Below are 20,791 nucleotides of genomic sequence, written 5' to 3' on the forward strand. Positions count from 1 at the left end.
TTTTCTATTGCTACTTTAATGGTCACTGCTCCTCTGAACTGTCTGTATGCATCCCTCCACCTCTATGACGGCCGCGTAGCACCCATCTAGCAGCAAACTCTCATCCCTTTTCTGTCCAACTCTATAATGCAAAAGTTAACTGTTACTCCCAGTCCTTCATTTATGCAACAGGTCAACTCTGGAACTGTCTCCCTCTGTCTGTATTTCCTGCTGCCTATGATCTCCAGTCTTTCAAGCGCAGTGTGTCCAGGCATCTCGAAATGATCGGATCTTGAATTTGGCTCTCTCTTATATTTTGTTTTTCTCTTGGAGGGAACTGTTATTGCGGGCTCATGGCCTTTGGTTCCTTCTTCCTCGCATTAAAAAAAAAAAAAGTGTCTCATAATTTTAATTCCTTAGTTACACTAACTTTGTGATACGTCAGTAATGCGTCAGCTTTTGAGAGAGGAGTGCTAAAGTTGTGTCTCAAGAAACACACAAAAACCGGTGCTCAAATATGTCCCTGATATAAGTTGCCTCTTTTTTTATGCCCTCCCACTTTTCTTTTTTTTCCCAGCACAAGAGAAAAAATACTGACTGTTAAAAGTTCCATGGCCACTATTAAAGCTGACTTGCCAATTTCACCCAGTTTACATTAATAGTTAAATTTAAAAAAAAAATTGTGGTATTATGAAACATACCCATGACATGTACCAAGGACCTTCTGTATCTAAGACTAATGAAAAAAGATTGTGAAACTGCCAAACTAGCTTTAAGGCAATACTGAGTTCCTTTATTTTATTCTATCTATCTATTGACAGATGCCTCAATCCCGTACAGGTGGCCACAAACATATCGCCTCCATGTCGCCCTGTCCCCCACCATTTCACTGCCCTGCTCCCAACTCACACCCCCCTGTCTCATATACAGTACCTCTTCACTCCATAATACTTTTCACTGCTCTCCCACGAGACCCCCTGACATCGTAAATACATGTTCACTATCATACCAGTGCTGAATGTAATGCCCCAGAGGTGGTGGATAGTATGATTATTTGATGACCCCTACCTGGTGCGTGGTAGGTGGACTTCTAGGCCTTGGAAATGTGCATAACAGCCATGTCCAGAGACAGATACATTAAAAAAAATAAAAAACTGTATGAAGTTAGACTGGGAGAGGAGACAAAGGCTGAATTTTTGTTAAATATAAAAGTTGTCAAGTGCTGAAACACAGAAGTCATTAAGGAAATGCCTGTTTAGTGCATAATGTACTGCAGGATATGCTACAATCCTCACAAATGAGCTAAATAAGTCAAGTTGTCAATGCCACAATCCTCACAGATGTGCAAAGTTGTGCCTGTACATAAAGTAAAAGACACAGGAACTCCCTACGTCAAGTGGGGTTGGTGGAGGATTAGTGCCCCTCCCTGTAAAACAATTAACTCTAAGCCCTTGGCCACCCCGTCTGGGATACATGGCGTCTGGCAATGAATGAATGAATGAAAAACAGATGTGTAAGAACTAGGCTGTACACTGGCAGCAGAATTATATTCATTTTTCTTAGCTTTAGCTAAGGTGTGGTAAGGTTTGTGACTGATCAACTGCTATATCAATCCTCATGCAAAAAAATATAAATAAATAAATAAATAAATAAAATAATAAAAGGACCAATTAAAATAAATCACCAGTGAACCTCAAGGCATTTCTCCTACAGCCTTCCACCATAAGGGAGGTTCCCAAAGTGATCAAGACATGGGAGATTATGATGAATAACATCAGAAGAAAACTCATCTTCTAGTGGAGGTGTGACAGAATCAGACAGTTTCAAAATATTATTGTTTAGTGAGTTAAAATGATATGTTAGAATTAATGGAAACAGATAAATCGTGAGAATAGCATCAGTTTTAAGTCAGATTTCATAAACACATATGAAAATGGACGATTTCGTGAATAAGTACACATTGGGGGTCATACAGTACATATAAACAGTACTGTGTACTCTATATCTATCTATCTATCTATCTACCTACCTACCTATCTATCTATCTATATCTATCTATCTATCTATATATATATCCTCCCTGGGGAAGGGGGATAGAATACTTCCTCAGTATTCCCTGCTTGTCATAAGAGGCGACTAAAAGGGACACTTTTATCTACATTCTTTTTGCTCTCATTCTTTCCCTTGTACTTTGTCTGTCCAAACCCTGTGCATTTTACTTTCATTTAGTTAATTTCCTCTCTCCACTGTCTGGTTCCTGCGAGTCACTGGCATTGGCTCCAGGGTAAAATATTTTACTGCCTAAGAAATCTTTATGAACTCTGGTGACGAAGCAATGGCCCTCAGTTTCGTGCAGCCCTTAAGTGGGCAGGGGGTGCTAAGAATCCCACGGTGTAAAAATAAGTTCATAAATCCAAAAAGAACCTTAAGAATAGGAAACTGGAATGTTCGAACTCTCAATCAGGCTGGTAAAATGGAAGAACTTATTTCAGTGTTCAAGGAATACAAGATGGATATTTGTGCTCTGACAGAAACGAGGTTGCTTGGAGCTGATAAAATGAATTTGGAAGATGGTATTACTATGTTGCTTTCTGGTAGGAGTGATGGAAATCATTACCAAGGAGTAGGCTTACTGCTGAGTAGAGATGCTTGCAAGGCACTATGTGAGTTTGAACCAATTAATGAGCGCTTGCTTTATGCTCGCTTAAAATCTGACCATGGTAATATCAGTATGGTTGTAGGGTACGCTCCGACAAATGAGACTGCTGATGAAACGAAGGATGACTTTTATGAGAAGCTGCAGGATGTAGTGAATAGAGTGGCAAGACATGATGTGTTAGTTTGCATTGGTGATTTTAATGCGATTGTTGGCAGTAGTAGGGATGGCTTTGAAGATTGTATGGGTAAGGAGGGTGTTGGTATAAGAAACGAAAATGGGGTGCGACTTGCAAGCTTTTGTTTGGCAAATGACCTTATAATTGGTGGAACTATCTTTGAGCATAGAAAAATACATAAGACTACTTGAATTTCACCATGTGGTAAATATTGTAACCAGATTGACCACATTGCAATTAGCAGAAGGCATAGGAGTTACTTTCAAGATGTTTGCGTAAGGAGGGGGGCAGATATAGGTAGTGATCATCAACTTGTTGTGTCAAAGATTAAAATAAAACTTAAGAGAAACGTTAATGGTAATTGTACAGGAGGTAATAATTATGATTTTGATGAGCTGAGCAGTGATGAGAGCACGAGGGAAAAGTTTTGGTGTGAATGTAGAAACAAGTTTCTAGTCCTGCTGACTTTGATGGAATCTGAGGACAATGATATTAATCAAATATAGAGAGAGGTAAAAGAGGTTTTGCATGAGAGTGCTAAGGTTACTATTAAGAAAAAGGGAAAAGCGAGAAGGAAAAAGTGGATGTCAGATGAAACATGGAATGTAATTCAGAAAAGGAAAGAGGCTAAGTTAAGAAGTGAAGAACAACATGTTGATGGCCAGGTAGTTGAAGTACTTAGAGCAAAGTATTGGAGTTTACATTCTGAAGTAAAAAGACTCGTTAGACGTGATAAGAGGAGACTATATGATGAAAAGGTGACAGAGACAGAAATTAAATTAAGTAAAAATGACGGTCAGAGCACAAGAGCAGCGTATCAGGCCATAAAGGAGTTAACTGGGACTGAAAAGAGAAGGAAGGAAATACCTGTACGAGATAGAAATGGTAATTTGATGACTAAAGATTTGGATATAAAAGGAATATGGAAAGAGCACTTTGAATCTGTTCTAAATAGACCAATCCCAGCTGAAGAGGACATTTTGCCAGCCGAGAAAGATTTGCAGATAGAAACAGGGGATATAACTTTGGAAGAGGTACCGGTAGCAAAATCTATAAAGGAGTTAAAGAATTTTAAGGCTCCAGGTGAGGATGGAATATTCCCTGAAATGCTTGAGGTGGAAAATGACGAGTTGATGAATGCACTTTTGAAACTTTTTAATGTGGCTTGGGATAATGGTGGAATTCCAGAAGAGTGGAAAAATGGAGTGATTATAAAAATACCAAAAAAGGGAGATTTAAGTGTGTGTGGCAACTGGAGGGGGATAACTTTGACACCTGTAGTTGCAAAAGTCTTTTCCAAAATCTTGTTGAACAGAATAGAGCCAGTAATTGATAAAATTTTAAGAGAAGAACAAGCGGGATTTAGAAAGGGTCGAGGTTGTAATGATCAGATTTTTATTGTAAGGCATCTAATGCAACAAGCTAATGAGATGAATGTGCCACTTAACATGTGTTTTGTGGATTTTGAAAAGGTGTTTGATAGTGTTTCACATGGAGCTATGTTGAAAATTATGAGATTCTATGGTATACCAGAAAAGTTTGTAAATATTATTAGAAGCCTGCATGAAGGTACTTTTTGTAAGGTAATGGTGGGTGGTTCTTTGAGTAATCCATTTCAAGTTAGGTCAGGAGTGATTCAAGGAGGAGTTCTTTTGCCATTGTTGTTTGTTTTGGTTATGGATTATGTTATGAAAAAGGTCGTAAGGACAACAGGTGCAGGAATTAACTGGAAAGAAAATAAGAAGCTGATGGATTTGGTCTATGCTGATGATATTGTACTGATTTGCGGAAGTATTTACGAGATGCAGAGGGTGCTCAATTGTCTGGTGAAGGAAGGAGAAAAAGTGGGATTGGTAATAAATTGTGGAAAGACTGAAATTATTAATATGAACGTGGAGAACCAAATCGATTGTGTAATTGGGAATAATGTGGTGAAGAATGTAGAAAACTTTAAATATCTGGGAATGATTGTATCATCTAATGGATCATTAAACAATGAAATTGAGGAGAGGATTAGACAGGCTTGGCGAGCTGTTGGAATGTTGAAATCTGTTTGGAATAATAATATGCTTTCGGTACATACTAAAGTGAAAATTTACAAGTCCATGGTTAGACCCATTTTAATTTATGGGCATGAGTCATGGTACAGTACATTTGCAAACAGATCAGAAAGTATTAGGATTTGAGAATAAAATACTGAGAAGGATTCTTGGGGTAAAGTGGCAAGATAGAGTTACAAATGAAAGAGTAAGGGATATTACGAGAGTGGAACCAGTTAATGAATATGTGAGACTGTCTTGCTGGAAGTGGCTGGGGCACATATACAGAAAAGAAGGTTGTTTAATACAGGATGTGCCAGAGTGGATTGCTAGAGGAAGAGGAGGTAGAGGTAGGCCGAGGGAAACCTTGGTTGAGGACAATGAAAAAAGAAGCAGGAGAGGAGTGTTGATGGGACCTGAAGGAGATGGCAAGAGACAAATATTGGTGGAGAGAGTTCATTGAGGCCCTATGCATCCCGTGGGGTGCCACAGGAAATGACTGATTGATTGATTGATATATATATGCTGCATATGTACTAAAGAGAGATAGAGAGAGAGAGAGAGAGAGAGAAATATCAACTCACAACTTCCTGATGCCAGACTCTTCTTTCTTCCAGGGAGCGTCGTCAGGCTCGAAGGGCATTGGTCCCTGCACTGGGGGGTCATCCTCTTCATCGTTAACTCCCGCACCTGTGTCCCTGTGCCACAGACAAAAACAGAAACAGTAAGTCTCCTTTAATTTCATCAGAGTTTGTCTTCATTATTGTTGCCTTCTTTGTTTTTAATTTGTTATTACAGGGTTTAGTAGCTGCCATTTCTGCAAGTGTAGTTTGCTTTGTATGTCGAGTGGTGTCACTGTTCTTTTAAAGGTATAAACATGTTTTGAGTGCTAGGGAATTGCTTAGGATGAATTGTTACTTTTGAGAATCACAAGATGAGGCTATTATCTATCTATCGATCTATAGCCAGACGCCTCAATCCCATTTGGGGTGGCCACAAACAAATCGCCTCCACTTCGTCCTGTCCCCCGCCATTTCACTGCCCTGCTCCCAACTCACACCCCCCTCTCTCAGATACCTCTCCACCCCATCCCTCCATCTCATCCTCGGCCTCCCCCTCCCTCTTCCCCCCTCCACCTCACTCACATACACTCTCTATTATTTTTATTATCATTTTATTGATTTTATTATTATTATTATTATTATTATCATTATTATTATTATTATTGCTCACCTGATATGTTGATATTACAAAGATACACAGTACTGATATGATACAGATGTTAATGTTAACCCCATGAATCCAACGACATAACCTTTCTTTCTGCTACCTCGTGACGATGATTTTCGTCAGAAGATCGTCTGTTAGTGAAGATGTTGGTGGAGGCTATATTAAATTCTTCCAGTTCAGAATCTCAGTTTGAAGGTGGGATGAATAATATAGAAATACATTCCTGGATTCATGGAGTTTAGGTGCACAAGACAGTTAACAGTGATGGAATTGTTCTCTTGCATGTTATTTATGTAAACTGTGTAGATATTAAAAACTTTATAGATAACATGAGTGAATACTAAGGTGTAATGGAATAGGTTAATACTTGGCTGCTGAGATGTGCATTAATGAAGTTACGGTTATATGGTAATATTCTTGCAGCTCCTAGTTTTAATCAGCTGTTCAGCTATATAGTATGTGGATTTAATGGTTTAATGTCTACTTGAGATGAAAGCCCACTTACGTGTGTGTCAGTTTGATTTGCTGATAGACAGTGAGAGATTTTTTGATCAGGTACTTCCACCAAGGGCTTTTCTAGTCATCTATCATTCTTTCTACCTTGAAGGGGGTAATATGTCAGTGGCTGTTACAAACCCTGCCTCATTGTTGGTTGTGCCCTGGAATAAGACATATAGGCACACTATGTATTATACTGAAAGATGCTCCACAAATGATCACGGAATGTTTAAGGTCTGTCGTAACCTTCTCTCTCTCATTTTTAAAATTATGGCCTTTATTCTCAGAGCATTAGAGTCTGAATAAGCTTAAGGGAGTTTTTCTTTATTTCAGATTGGAAGAATTTTACCCATAGCAGGAAAAGCTGGAAAAATAGATGACTGTTCCACATGTGAGTACTATATAATTCTTCCTTTTGAACAGTTACCTGTTGATCTGTCTATCTATTGCCAGACATCTGAATCCTGTAAGGGGTGGCCACAAACAAATCACCTCCATGCTGCCCTTTCCCCCACCATCTAACTGCCCTGCTCCCACCTCATACCCCTCTGTCTCATATACCTTTCTACTCCATCTCTCCATCTCATCCTTGGCCTCCCCCTCCCTCTACCCCCTTCCACCTCACTCACATACACTCTCCTCGTCAGTCTTTCGCTCTCCATCCTCTCTATATGGCCAAACATCCTCATTGTATTTCTCCTATCGCTTTCTATCACATCCACATCCACACCACAACACTCCTTCACTTCCTCATTTGTCAATCTGTCTTTCCATGTGACTCCACATGCTCCTCTCAGATAACTCATTTGCACTGCTCTCACTCTTGTGTCCTACCACCAAGGTCCGGGCTTCATTTTCATACGTTAGAGTTGGTATCACAATACTGTCATGCAGCAACTCTTTTACTTCCATGCTCACTTCTCTGTTTCTTATTACTGCCTTCAGAGAATAGGCAACTTTCTTTCCTGTTGCACCCTTTCAAGCACTTAACCCTTTAAACTTCCATCCTTACTCATTACACAATCCAGGTATTTAAATGCTCTCACATTTTCCATTTCCTCCTCATTTAACCTCACTGTACATTCGGTGCCTTCACATCTCTCAAAGACCTTAAAACTTTACTCTTCCCTACATTCACCTTTAGATTCCATTTCTTACACACTCTCCCAGACTCATCCACCAAGCCTTGCAGCTCCCCTTCATCTTCACTTAACAACACAGTATCATCTCCAAACAACAGTACAGGGAGTTTCCAAACACTGATCTCTCTCATTAGGGCTGCTTTGACATAATCTGAATTTATTTTGTACTAACTTTAGCATGTTTAAATTTATTGGAGGTCAGGCTTCATAACTGAAACTGTTGTGATTTTTTTTTCTCTGACTACAGGTCTCGTTTTCATTTTTAAATTCGTTTTCGTTTTTAAAGGCTCCAACATTCTTGCATGCATCGGCCTTGATCATCTAATGGCGGCTCTCCACGCTGCACGATCCATTGTAGCCTCCCTGTTCAGTCCCTTAACCCTGAGGTCACACTGACCTTGTCCCATATCTTTCTCAGTCCACTCCTCGTAACCCCACCCCCAATATTAACACTTATCACCTTCCTCACCCAATTATCAACCCCCATCCTCTCCACATGTCCAAACCATCTCAATCTACCTCTCCTCATCACAACACCAATACACTCCAGTCCCATCCTACCTCTCAACGCTTCCATCGTAAACTCAGGCCCCCCAGACCCTGGATGCAGGGACGCACTACACATCCACCTGATCATTGTCATTTCTGTATGTCTGAGCCGGCGAATATCCTCCTCCTTTACTGCCCAGGTCTCACTACCATACAGCATGACACTCCTAACACATGCTGCATACAAAGACCTCTTAGCCCATAGGGAGAGTCCTCTCAATGTCAGGAGAGGCAAGAGCTCCCTGAACTTCTTCCAACCACTTCTCACCTTAGCCACAGTGCTAGCTCCGGCCCCACCTCCAGCACACAACATGTTTCCCAAATAACAAAACTCTTCCACACTCTCAAGAGATTCACCAGCAAGATCAATTCTTTCACGCCTGACAATCTCCATCTGCTCTCCCCGACACGCTGTACACATAAAATCTGCAGTGGGTCTGGTTAGTACTTGGATGGGTGACCGCCTGGGAACACCAGATGCTGTTGGCATCCCTATGTGTCAAGTGGGGTTGGTGGAGGATTGGTGCCCCTCCCTGTAAAACAGTTAACTCTAAGCCCTTGGCCACCCCGTCTGGGATACATGGCGTCTGGCAATGAATGATGAATCTCACAGTATACTTCTGACAGCACTACATCTCTTGCACCCCCATTTATCACAAACACCGCACAAGATGGAATTACTTCCCACGCCCTCGTGTCAAACTGCACATGGCCACTCTCCCTCGTCTTTGACAGTACCGCCACCAACCCTAGATATCATCACTTTTGTTTTATCTGCAATTACCCTTCAGCCCTTGTGCCCCATACCATCCCTCCACTTCCTAAACCTTTCCTCCGCCTCCCTTTCATTCTCTGCAATCAACACCAAATCATCAGCATGCAACATCTCCCACGGGAATCCGCTTTTGAAGTTATGTGAGAGGGTTTCAAGTACCATGATAAACAACATAGGACTCAAAACTGACCCCTGATGCACACCAACATTCACGGAATACTCATCACTCAAATCTCCATTCACTCTTACCTGGATGCTACCTGGGTGTGAGCACCCACATACATAGCCATAACCACCCTAACCAGCCACTCCTCCTAGTCAAGCCTTCTCATTGCCCACTTCACCACCTCTCTAGGGACTCTGTCAAAGGCCTTTTCCAAATCAACAAAAACAAAATACAGATCCCTTTTCTTACCAATATATTTTTCCTGAAGCTGTCGAACAATGAATATGGCATCAGTGGTCCCCCTACCTGGCATAAACCCAAAATGCATCTCATCAACATTCACTCTCTCTCCAATCATACCTTCTAAGACTCTCTCCATTACCTTCATTATCTGATCTAAAAGCTTTATACCTCTATAATTTCCTCTTTCCATGTCATGACCCTTCCCTTTATACACATTTACAATTACACTCCGTAGCAAATCATCTGGGACAACACCATCCATCCATCATCTAATCCTACATTGCCCCATGAGAAGCGTAGGAGCCCAGGGCTAGGCAGTTGGTCTCGACATTTAAGATGAGAGTGACCAGCCTCAATTATCCCTGAGTGGCATTCACTCATAAATAATCATATTTGTCAGGTCAGTGACTAACCGCACCCCTATATCTCCTGAGGCCTTCAACATTTCGGCAGTCAACCCAGACACACCTGCTGCCTTATCCACCTTCATCCTGCCTATTGCCTTACTCACAGTAGCAGCATCAATCAAAGGCCAAGGGCCAGACACTGGCTCTGCTGGCTCCAAACCTTCCCTGTCCCAGTCAAACTCCTCATTCAACAACCAGTTATAATGCTCTCTCCATGCATCTTTAATATCCCCACTGTTCACCACTACCCTTCCTTCATCATTCTTCACACACTGCTCACCTATAATATCCTGATTATCCGTCTTCATCTGATCACTTCATCACCTTAAATATCATATTTTTCCTTTCCACACTATTTAGGTTATCAAACAAAAGTCTCGGTGACTCAGACTTCGCCCTGTATACCTCTCTTCTAGCCCTACGCCTGGCAGCCAAGTATTCCTCCTTTGCTATAATGATAATCATCATCATCATCCGGGCAGGGTGAGGAGTAGCAATGTCCAGATAGCCCAAATTTGCCCAATCCAATGGGCCACGCTTCCATTCGCTCACCATTCAAGCCCCCAGAATCCTGGCTCTGTACAGTATGACACGCCAAAAACATTGACCATGTTCTGTAGCTTCACATAAACGTATCCGAGAGTCAATAATAATAATAGTAATAATAATAATAATAAAAATGCAGTATCCCAGTCTGCAGTCCACATACAGTATACGCTGGCTACAGTTTACATATTGAAGGGACAAAAAAAATGTCACCATATGCTGAATTAATCTGCCTTCCAATACAAAGAATTACAGAAATCTGCCTATATCACACTCCAGGGGATGTTGCTGTTGATCAACCCTTGTCTGTCTAGATGAGCAGACCCATCAACTGCAGGGAAGCAACTGCCCTTCCCATGCACTGAGTCTGTATTCCCTTGCGGCTGACAGCGGGGAATAGTGTAAATGTTTAGTTCCTGGATGGATGTCACATTTGGGTAATTCCACGAAGATGTCAACCTTTTGTGTCAAAATCAGAATTGCTTAAAACTATATAAATTATACATCATTTTAAAGCTTAATCATTGAATTTTATTAATCTGAAGAGAAAGAGAGCCTAAACTGTCAACTTGGGAAGCTGCATAAAAAACTGTGACATTATGTCACCAAAGAAACACCAGTGCTGAATATAGCAACTTTCATGACATCATTGACCAGAGTATATTGTTTGGAATGCTGACATTGTGTTTTACTGAAAATGTGTCTATTTGAGTTGTGATTGACACTACAGTTGTTTACATATACTGTATGTTGTGGTCAGAATGTAGCAGGACCTTTAAATGGAAGTATTTCAGGAGTAACGTGTCTCAAGTTTTTTCCTCATTTTTCCCATACACAACTAACAAACTGGAGAATACCAACATAACTTTATATTATAAACAGGCATCCCAAGGCCTTAATAATGTAATGCTGGGATACTTTGAAATAAACCCTGGTAAGCCATATGGTCTGTCACACACGTTACATGCCCACTGTGAGGAACGTTACCAGAAAATGATGTCAAGTTTCTCACGCACACCTTTGAACAAAAAATCAAAGTACCTGCACTGAAGTCCAATGATAAAACCCCTGTGTTTGTAATTTAGTATGTTATCTTTAAGTTTTTATTCTTTCCAAACAGTAAATTGATTTTGCCTGGTACCTGGTGAGTGTGCTTTACCATCATGTCTCCAATGACTCCAGCTGATTATTTGAATTCTGCTGGTATTCATTTTACACATGTATCATTGTGGACTGATAGGGAAGCAGCCCACTTCAAGAATAGGTATTCTATGGCAGCTCTAACCTCTTACAAAGCCATCCACAACTGCACTGCTAAATGGAACTTTCAAGAAAGTTATCATGGCAAGGGCCCTCATGATAGGATTGGGGCTTTACTAAAACGGAATGTCTACAAGCAAGTTTTGCAAGGTCGCTGTACAGTAAGGTCTGCTGTAGAATTTTATGAGGAGGCTGAACAAATAACAGATAAAACTGAACTAATGTATGTGTCTACTGAACATATAAACACTGAGAAGTCAAGATATGTACAGATCTGGAAAAACTGTAAGGCAGCAAAATCCATTCAGCAGTGCAGGTCAGTAAAACCTCTTGGCCACTGTAAAGTAGCATTGTATCATTTGACTGCAGACCAATCACCTTTTAAGCAGTGCTAACTTCAGGAGACTGGCTATGACCCACAATCTGACTCCAGTACTTGCAGTGATAGGGAAGGTAGCCATCTCTTGCAGAAATGTCAGAGTCATTCATGTCCCAGCCTGAGCCACAGAGTACTACTGATATTGAGGCAACACAAAAACCATCCCCAGGTAACTATGTACTAGTTCATTACACTACCAAGAAGCTGTCGAAGCATTATGATGCAGTGGTAGAATCAGTTCCGGTGTAGTGTTATAATAGGCATTTTTTGTAGCACCTCGGAAAGTCAAAGGGGTTTGAGATTCCGCTGTTGGAAAGTCAAACTCCTCATCGAGGAGTTTGCCTCTGCAGTGGTGCATACCCAAACTACCAATCAGCGTGTTGTGTAGCGGAGTGTAGCCAGTTAGGGAGTTTAGCATGGTGTTTAATTCGCAATATCAGAAGATAACCAGTCATTTTTTATATTATAATGGATAACAAATAATCATGTTAATGACCATATGACATTAAGGAATTCTAACAATGTCTTTTAATACGATAATAAATTTAAATGCTCCGTCTCGCACTATCTCGCACCTCCAGCCCCAAAATGGCGGACGCGTCCGATGAATTGACTGTGGTTTTGGCTTCGTTCCAACGAAAGTACAAAATTACAAAATTCTTACATAACGTCTCAGCCAGTCATAAGTATTTTCATGTTATGTGTTTTTTGAGGGATATAGATGCATTTCCAAACCGTGAAAGGTGCTTGGATCCCTAAATTTTCGAGTTTATCATACGTCGTACCGCAGGAACTGCAGCCATTGAAACAAGTTTACAAATCCACTGCGAGGTTGGGCTTACTTGAAAAGAGTAGGAGAGTAAACGGTTTCTACTGGCCTTAATTTCTGTTTCGGAATGGAACGAAAATTGACAGTAATGCTCCTACGTTTATCTTAGGAGCATAAAATGTCATTATGAAAAAGTTGTCATCTCATTTCCTTGCAGACTGGCTATGTACAACAGTTCTTCCGAGGCTCACAGTGCTCGTTCGTCTGGCTGTGCTATTGCTTAGCGTTCTGTAAACTCCAACAGCGGAAACCCAAACCCTTTTGACTTTCCGAGGTGCTACAAAAAACGCCCAATCTGTCCCCCTGTCCGCCCCCTACGGCGCATGCGCGGGAGGTTGCCAGAGGCCGCCACAAATATGCCATTTGTCCTCTGATCTCTGTAGGGGTAACATGATCGGAGCCTCTCGCCCTTTGTTTACAGACGGCAAATGGTCATTCCGGCTTCTCATATCATTCGTCTCAAAGCTTTTACGTAAGGCGTGAAACAGTAGTAAATTGGAATAGGTAATTTATGAATTATTTAGACAGAATAAACATCCTGTTAGGTCATTATAAATCAATCCTGCTGGACACTTCATGACAAATGTACTTTACGGCGAACATAAACTTGATTCAAGGGACTGGTACCACGTGAAGTCAAAGCCCAAGTTCACTCTCAGTCACTTTTGGTGTGTCAGCAAGCACTGTAGCCATGGATCATGACTATAGCTCTAGGTAAGGGATGTGTGTGTGTCTGCATTCCGTACAGTACGGTATTAATTAACTATGAAAACGGTAATTAGTGGTATGACTAACCATCGCCTCACTCTGGCACTGGACAACGTTTACACAGGTAAAAAAATATATATATATACCGGTATAGGTTATCAAGAAGGGATACCATTATTAAGTATGGTGCAAGGCCAGAGTGTACTGTATTCTTTTTACTGCTGACTGATTTTAACTGTATGTATGTTGAAATATGCACGTTGTTTTGGTTTGGTAGTGTGGGCAATGTGGCCGAGAAGCTCAGCAGGGGGCAAATGTAAGGCATCTTCTGAGTTTCCTCTTGTTTTAGTGAGGTTAGGGTTGGTTGTTTGTATCTTGTGGTGGATTTTGAGGTTTTCAGATTATATTCATTTGGATTGTGTATTTTGGTTGATTTTATCATACTTTGGGTCATTGGGGGTGCCTTTTTCTGAGATGTCTTGTAAACTCCCTTTCTTGGCTTTTGCACGGGGGAAAAAAAAAAAAAAAAACTCCAATTCTAAAACACTCAAAATCAGGCCAAAACAACCAAGAAACACTTGATAATAACAGCCCAGTACTTCGGCTGTCGATCATACTCTAATTAGGGACTGCATTGTGGGACACCTAGAACATCTATCTATCTATTGCCAGACGCCTCAATCCCGTTTGGGGTGGCCACAAACAAATCGCCTCCATGTCGCCCTGTCTCCCGCCATTTCACTGCCCTGCTCCCAGCTCACACCCCCCTCTCTCATATACCTCTCCACCCCATCCCTCCATCTCATCCTCTGCCTCCCCCTCCCTCTTCCCCCCTCCACCTCACTCACATACACTCTCTTCGTCAGTCTTTCACCCTCCATCCTCTCCACATGGCCAAACCACCTCAGTGTGTTCCTCATAACGCTTCCTATCACATCCACATCAACACCACAACGCTCCTTTATATCCTCATTCGTCAGCCTGTCTCTCCACGTGACTCCACAGGCTCCTCTTAAATAACTCATTTCCACCGCTCTCACTCTTGACTTGTGTCCTTCCAACAACGTCCAAGCTTCACTCCCATACGTTAGAGTTGGTATCACAATACTGTCATGTAGTAACTTTTTCACTTCCATGCTCACTTCCCTGTTTCTTATCACTGCTTTCAAAGAACCAGCAACCTTTCTTCCCTGCTGCACCCTTTCAAGCACTTCACCCTCCAAACCTCCATCTACAAACACTACCCAAGTACTTAAACGTACTCACATTTTCCAATTCCTCACCATCCAACCTCGCTGTATATTCACTGACTTCACCTCTCTCAAAGACCATCACTTTACTCTTTCCTACATTCACCTTTAGAATCCATTTCTTACACACTCTCCCAAACTCATCCACCTGGAACATAATGGGATTATTAATGAAGCTGAGCATCTTACTCCTTGTTTTGGAGGAGGGAGACAGGCTCTTTGGATGCAGCTGTGTTAAGAGATACCTTACGCCTTTGAATACTATCAATTGACATTGATTGCTCACTCCTTTCATTATTGGGAGGTTAAGAGTGAAGGTAGGATGTTTCCTTAATGCATCCCAGAAAAAAAGATTTGCATAAGCAATGGAACAAAGAAATGGGCACTAGAAAGATGTTTGTAGCCATTGTGAATTTTATGCATAAGCAGTGGAACTCAAACAAAAAAATGGGCACTAGAAAGATGTTTGTAGCCATTGTGAATTTTATGCATAAGCAGTGGGAAAAAAAAATGGGCACTAGAAAGATGTTTGAAGCCATTGTGAATTTTATGCATAAGCAGTGGAACTCAAACAAAAAAAATGGGCACTAGAAAGATGTTTGTTGCCATTGTGAATTTTAATGTACTATTGTTGGGAAAGGAATTGATGGGCTGTTATGTGATTTGTGGTACTATCATTACTCTGAATCATTGTAAAGCTGTAGTTGGTGAAATAGTACAATAAGTTTGGTCCAATAAGGCAAAAAGTTGAGGCAAACTCAGTGAATTGGAGTTTTAGAAAAGACAGTCTAGAATTTTAACATTTTTAATATGGTAGTTAATGGCCACAGTTGAAGAAAAAGTATATAGTAGCCTACATGGACAGAGGAAGAAGGAACAAGATGTATCATAGTTTGTGACCAGTATCTTTACTGGCCAAATATTTTCAGCCCAACATTACCTAGGCAAGTATTGTTTTTCTGTAGTTGCAATTAATTTCTAACCTTGTGCTAGGCAAGTAATTTTTTTTTCTGTAGTTTCAATTGATTTCTAACCTTGTGCAACACAGACCTGCTGATAAGCAATAATAATTTTCCAAATGTACCTCACTTAATATTGATATCCAATGAAGTGCCACTATGGAAAGTTGTGACTTTTGGAAGTAAAATATATATATATATATATATATATATATATATATATATATATATATATATATATAATATTGGGGTGAAACTTGATTAATATCCTTTACTGATGTAATGGACCTACAGTAGATGTGGAGAAACTCTGTGATAAAATTTTGGCAGTGTTAGACTTGGGTAGGGACTGGCTGGGAGAAGAAGAGTTTTAAGGATGGAAGAAGGGATTACCAGGGTGAAGGTGGTTGAAGCAAGGAAGAAATCAAAATGGGAAAAGTCCCAGGTATTGATGGAGTGTGTGGTAAAATGCTGAAATGTGGAGGAGAGTTAGTGATGGAATGGATATGGAAGGTGTGTAGACTGGCTTGGGAGGAAGGTAGAGTCCCAGAGGACTGGAGGTTTGGTATAATTGTTCACTTACATAAAGGGAAAGGTGAGAAAGAAGTGTATGGTAATCATAGAGGAACTTGTCTTCTGAGTTTAATAGGAAAAATATATGGTAGGATACTTAATGATAGGGTTAGGGAAATAACAGGATTTAGTTCAAGAACATGGAAGGTTAGGAAAGGGAGAGGTTGTTTAGATCAGATATTTGTTCTGAGATGCTTGGTGGAAAAGTAGCTACTGGGAGAAGGGAAGATATTACAGCACGGTATATGCTGCCCCCAAGGTAGGGCACCATGTACTGTAAGTTAAATGTTGGAGTGGCCTTGGTGAGTGAGGGTAGGGTTTGGTAGCTTCCAGTTTTGTTGTTTTCAGACGACACTGGTTTTAAGAGGAATGAAGTTACGGAATGTACAGTGAGGCTGGACGGTGAGGAAATGTACAGTATAATGTGAATGCATTTAAGTATTTGGGCTGTGCTGAGAAAGGATGGAAGTTTGGAGGATGAAGTGCTTGAAAGGGTACTACATTGCTGGAGCCCTCAGAACGCTGTAATAAGAAATAGGGAAGTGAGTGTGGAAGTTAGAGTCACTGTATGACAGTATTGTGATCCCTACTCTTAACATATGGAAGTGAAGCTTGGTACTTCATGGAAGGGCAAAAAATCACGAGTTACAGCAGTGGATATGAGTTACTGGTACTTTTAAAGGAGCATGTGGAGTTAACTTGGAGAGAGAGATTGAAGGGGCATTGTGGTACTGATGTGGATGTGACTGAGAAAGTTTGAAGGAATACATTGAGGTGGTTTGGTCATGTGGAGAGGATAGAGAATGATCAACTTACTAGAGAGTGTATGTTAGCAAGAGGGAGAGGGAGGCTGAGAATTAGATGGAGGGATGGATTGGAGATGTGGGGGGGGGAGGGCAGTCAAATGGCAAGTGACAGGGTGATGTGCAGGTGATTTGTTTGTGGCCACCCCTTACTGGATTGAGGCATCAGGCTATAGATAGATAGATAGTTAAACTTGGAAGTAATGATGCTGGAGAATTTTGCCGGTGAAATGAATAACAGCGTGACGAACATATTTAGGTGAGTCAGTTGAAAAATGTATGTCGAAAGTGTAAGTTTAGACTATGTGACCTTTCATATAACTGAAATACTGTAGGTAAGGACAATAGGGAATACAATAGTTAAGGTAAGACCAGGTACGTTAAATAAGCTACTGTATATATGACTATTAACATTGTAATTCGTAAGTTGAAGAATGCCTGTATTTATTTATTTTTCCTTAGTTTCTAATAGTGTGGTAGGTGGTGGCGACCATCATCCACTCACTTGATGTAGAGCTGCCTACTTCTTCCTTAGCCTTTATCATTCTTTTTCTGTGTCTGGCCTCCTCTCTTCATATTTCTCCCATCTTTCCTGTCACTTCTTATTGCTTTTCTTTCCTTTACAGGTGGCTTTACATTGAGTGACAAGCCAAATGGTTTCCTGTAAGCCAAGAAACCATTTACTACGCTGGGTGGTAACCATATAACCAAACCATACGTGCTCCCTACGTGTCAACAAGTGGGTTGGTGGAGGGTTAGTGCCCCTCCCCATAAAATAAATAACTCAAAGTCAAATGGCCACCCCTTACAGGATTGTGGCGTCTGGCAATAGATAGATAGATAATTTCTAATGCAAGCCTCACCCAAACATCTGGTGGGGAAAGAGGTACTGGTGTAGATCATTGTAATAAGGGCTATATACTCCTACAGTACTGGTACTCACTGTTTATTTTCTGCTTGTTACAGTATGCCAGTAGAGAAAATGGCTTTTGTCATTGCTCAGGAAAATGCTGTCAAGTATGATAACATCATTAGATACTTGGCAAAAGGCAAATATGAAAGAGGACTGTCAAAGAACCAGCAACGAGTTATACGAAGACAGTCATCTGCATTCAGCTGGGATTCTGAGAGTAAGTGATTTTTTCACTTTACCATAATATGCCTGTTTGGTTTAAGTAACACTCAGATTGGTGTATCCAGATGCACACAAGCATTTCCACCAACCCATTACCCTAACGTTTTCTTTGAAAATATTGAGCGCTCCAAAGGCCAAATAGATTGTGAGCTGATGTAGTTGGCTTCGTATTCTAGTGGTATGAAGTGGGGGAGGGGAAAGATGAGGTAGGTGGTTGGTGTTGAGTTTGGGAGAAGGGGCTGTAAGGTGGAAGAAAGGCAGCCAAGTGGCAGGTGACGGAATGATATGGAGTTTTGATTTTGGTGACCTTAATCCGCCCCGTCCCGACCACTTTTCCACCACTGACTCCCCCCAATCCCGACCATTTTTGGAAATTTTTTTTTTTGGCTCAAACCTCCGCTTTTGGTGAGAAACATCGAAAATTCATAGAGAAATCGCTCACCTGAGGTTTAAAATACTCGATATAGGTAGCAGTACCTCCCTACCTTACTGGGTTTTCTATCAGGCTGGCTCCAAAGGAAACGAGTTCTATGGGAGGGTAACTATTCCACACCACTCATAAACAGTATTTAATTATTTATTTGGTACGAATTTATATGTAGTACGAGTGTATTGGTTTTCACACAGTAATATAGGCAATATAAGCATTGTTTCACTCACTAACACATCAACATTCCCGACGTTTTTTGGTGACATTACCGTACTTGATCATCATTTCTGACTGTTTGTTCCTCTAATGCTACATAAACTTTGTCCTCCACATTGTCATCAATTGGGGAGTCATTCTGGCCCTGAATGTCTTTATTGGCCAGGTCACTGGTAACAGGTGAATTGCCGAGACAATGGCGTCCCGGGGGGGGGAGGGAGGTCATGCAGGGTAAGGCATTGTCACTGCCTGGCATCTTGTAGAGGAAGGTGTCCCATGTATATGTACCACAAGTCATGCGCGAAAATTGAAAATTGAGCATATCAGGGATCTTGCAATTGATTCGCGTTTATATACGTCAACGGGATTGACAGTGACAAAACATGTGGACGTATAAATACGTCAACGGAACGCGGCGGGTTAAAGATATGCTGTTTATGCCGAATTTGAACATTGCCATGACCAAAGGAGGGAGAAGAAGGTTGACCTGAAGATGTCAGAGGTGATAACTTTTAAATCCAGTCCAATCATCTATTGCACTCATACATCCCTCCTATCTGTATGTTTAAATAGTCCTCTTTGGGTGAGTGCTCAAATAATCAACAGACCATAAATAGAATATTGTTAATGATATGAATATTACTTCCAGGGAATGTCTTATACCATGCAGCCCACAAAGATGGTCGCAAGAGAGAGGTCATCCGAAGTACGGAGGAACTAGCCCGTATTCTCCACCTGTACCACAGCAGTCCAGTGGGTGGGCACAGTGGGGTGAAGCCACCAAGGAAAAAGTGGCAAAGTATTATTATTGTGATAATCTGGCAAAGATTGTTGATGAGTTTGTAAGTAGTGTTTTGCAGAATACCTGTTTTTGCTGTATTTTCAGTGTGTAGCAACTGCACAGTTTGAATTTCATACTATTGCTAAATCATTATATAAGCTGCTATTATTTTAATATTCCATTTGCAAACATGATTTCTTGGCATTTACATAAGGGTAGGTTAACTCATATTTGTTGTTATCTGTGTATGGTACTTACTTTTCCCATACAGTACAATGTAGCTAAACAGCCCTCATATTTTCACCTTTACTAAGACTGTCCATTAAAAGCAGATTGCAGCCTGTGATACTTGCCAGAGATTTAATCCCCTAAAGACTGAGGCCCCTACAATGAAGCCCATCAAGGTCACCGAGCCATTGGAGTTGGTAGGAGTAGACATAATAGGTATGTTAAGTGATATTTCTTTGATATGGCATGTCAATGATTTTTCTTTCCTTCCATCTTGTACATAGGGATTGTTATTATAGTACCCTACGTACTTCAGCAGCTTTGTTTCTACATTGTACTTCTTCATTTGGCCAATGTAGAGAGTCTGTTTAGGTATTCTGCCTTTGTCCTAATGTCATTGAAGGGTGTCCTTGACCTGCCTGTTGTGTGACAAGAAAAATACACCCATAAACTAAGCCTCCACAATTTTCCTTGCCAGTTGCAGTAAGAAGGCACTGTCCACTGCAGTGGAACTTTGGTTCACTGCATGGGATGGCCCTGCCTGGAATATTGCCTGACTTTAGTGCTAGGCCTATGTATTCTCAGGCAGACAGACTGGGGTAGTTCAACAGCAACAACAGCATTTGAATTCTGAATGTATTATTGTATTGCTCTTCCTCTCGGGAGGGGGGGATAGAATACTTCCTGAGTATCCCTGCTTGTCATAAAAGCCAACTAAAAGGGGCATTTTAATCTCCATCCTTACTCTCTTCCCTCTGTGTTTCTTGTGCTTTAGCTGTCCTACCTCTCTGCTGTATATATTTTCACTTTCATACGTTCACTGACTACACAC

The sequence above is a fragment of the Coenobita brevimanus genome, unplaced genomic scaffold (assembly GCF_032717465.1).
Source record: "Coenobita brevimanus isolate Jiangsu-jjx unplaced genomic scaffold, ASM3271746v2 jjx.HiC_scaffold_165, whole genome shotgun sequence".
Classification (NCBI taxonomy): domain Eukaryota; kingdom Metazoa; phylum Arthropoda; class Malacostraca; order Decapoda; family Coenobitidae; genus Coenobita; species Coenobita brevimanus.